The sequence below is a fragment of the Rutidosis leptorrhynchoides genome, chromosome 2, assembly GCF_046630445.1.
Source record: "Rutidosis leptorrhynchoides isolate AG116_Rl617_1_P2 chromosome 2, CSIRO_AGI_Rlap_v1, whole genome shotgun sequence".
Classification (NCBI taxonomy): domain Eukaryota; kingdom Viridiplantae; phylum Streptophyta; class Magnoliopsida; order Asterales; family Asteraceae; genus Rutidosis; species Rutidosis leptorrhynchoides.
The window spans coordinates 287,432,346-287,434,495 of record NC_092334.1 but is presented as its reverse complement, the minus strand read 5'-3'; the positions used below and the strand labels follow the sequence as shown (position 1 = coordinate 287,434,495).

Genomic DNA, 2,150 nt, shown 5'->3' with positions numbered 1-2,150 from the left:
ACCTACTGTAAGAAACAAAGATTTCTTGAGGTTGGATGATCACCTTACAAGATTGGAAGTGAGCTAGCAAACTTGAAAGTATTCTTGATTTTATGAAACTAGAACTTTTGGAATTTATGAAGAACACTTAGAACTTGAAGATAGAACTTGAGAGAGATCAATTAGATGAAGAAAATTGAAGAATGAAAGTGTTTGTAGGTGTTTTTGGTCGTTGGTGTATGGATTAGATATAAAGGATATGTAATTTTGTTTTCATGTAAATAAGTCATGAATGATTACTCATATTTTTGTAATTTTATGAGATATTTCATGCTAGTTGCCAAATGATGGTTCCCACATGTGTTAGGTGATTCACATGGGCTGCTAAGAGCTGATCATTGGAGTGTATATACCAATAGTACATACATCTTAAAGCTGTGTATTGTACGAGTACGAATACGAGTGCATACGAGTAGAATTGTTGATGAAACTGAACGAGGATGTAATTGTAAGCATTTTTGTTAAGTAGAAGTATTTTGATAAGTGTATTGAAGTCTTTCAAAAGTGTATAAATACATATTAAAACACTACATGTATATAGATTTTAACTGAGTCGTTAAGTCATCGTTAGTCGTTACATGTAAGTGTTGTTTTGAAACCTTTAGGTTAACGATCTTGTTAAATGTTGTTAACCCAATGTTTATAATATCAAATGAGATTTTAAATTATTATATTATCATGATATTATCATGTATGAATATCTCTTAATATGATATATATACATTAAATGTCTTTACAACGATAATCGTTACATATATGTCTCGTTTAAAAATCATTAAGTTAGTAGTCATGTTTTTACATATGTAGTTCATTGTTAATATACTTAATGATATATTTACTTATCATAGTATCATGTTAACTATATATATATCCATATATATGTCATCATATAGTTTTTACAAGTTTTAACGTTCGTGAATCACCGGTCAACTTGGGTGGTCAATTGTCTATATGAAACATATTTCAATTAATCAAGTCTTAACAAGTTTGATTTCTTAACATGTTGGAAACATTTAATCATGTAAATATCAATCTCAATTAATATATATAAACATGGAAAAGTTCGGGTCACTACAATATCCTTAGTCATCTTTTCCATTTGTCTCTCGACAGCATCTATCTTTGCAAAAATGGAATCGAAGTCATGGCTAGAATCGGCTCTAGCTGCTTTAGATGATCTAACGATATCTTTTCTTGATGCCACTCATGTGAGTGGAAAGCAGTGTTATCAATAATTTTGTAAGCGTCAGTTGCGGTTTTCTTCATAATGGAACCACCAGCTGCTATATCGATATCTTTTCTTGTAGTGATGTCTCATCCTTGGTAGAATATTTATACTATTTGACAGGTGTCTAAACCATGTTGCGGACATCCTCTTAATAACTTTCCAAATCTTGTCCATGCTTCATATAAAGTTTCATTTGGCTTTTGCGTGAACGTAACAATTTCTCCTTGAAGTCTCACGGCTTTATATGCTGGAAAGAATTGTTTAAGAAATTTTTCAACTAAAACATCCCATGTATCAATCGCTTCTTCAGGTAACGATTCTAACCAATCTTTGGATTCTCCCTTCAAAGTCCAGGGAAATAACATGAGATATATATGTTCATCCTCCACTTCTCGGATTTTAAATAGTGTACAGATCCTATTAAAGGTACGAAGATGTTCGTTTGGATCTTCCTTCGGCGCACCACTAAATTGGCATTGATTAGTTACCATGTGTAGAATTTGTCCTTTGATTTCATAATCTGGCGCATTAATGTCTGGTTGAGTAATTGCGTGACCTTGGCCAGTGCGTTTAGCTTTCATTCGGTCTTCCATACTTAGAGGTTCCAGATTTTCCATGATTGAATTTGTTGAATCTGAATCACTAGAGGATTCTGATTTAATGGTAGGTTCCTCAACAATCTCTGTTTGAATGATTGGTGGTTCCGGAGAAAAGATTAGTGGTTCAGGATCTATGAATTGTCCCTGAATATTCTCCGGATTCTCAATTGTGAGGTCGGGTTCAAAAAATGGATTATCGGAAATTTAAATTGGAGTACTTGGTCGAATGGATGACGATTCTAAAGAAAAATTAACGGCGACAATATTTGCTAGATGTCTTGATC

General features: G+C 32.8%; 1 non-coding gene across 1 annotated transcript; it reads left to right on the top strand.

The window, feature by feature from the left end:
• Nucleotides 1-1,393: 1,393 nt before the first annotated feature.
• Nucleotides 1,394-1,500, top strand: LOC139895297 (small nucleolar RNA R71). The gene has a single exon (XR_011775755.1). It is a non-coding gene; the product is annotated as a small nucleolar RNA R71 (small nucleolar RNA).
• The last annotated feature ends 650 nt before the right edge of the window (nucleotides 1,501-2,150 follow it).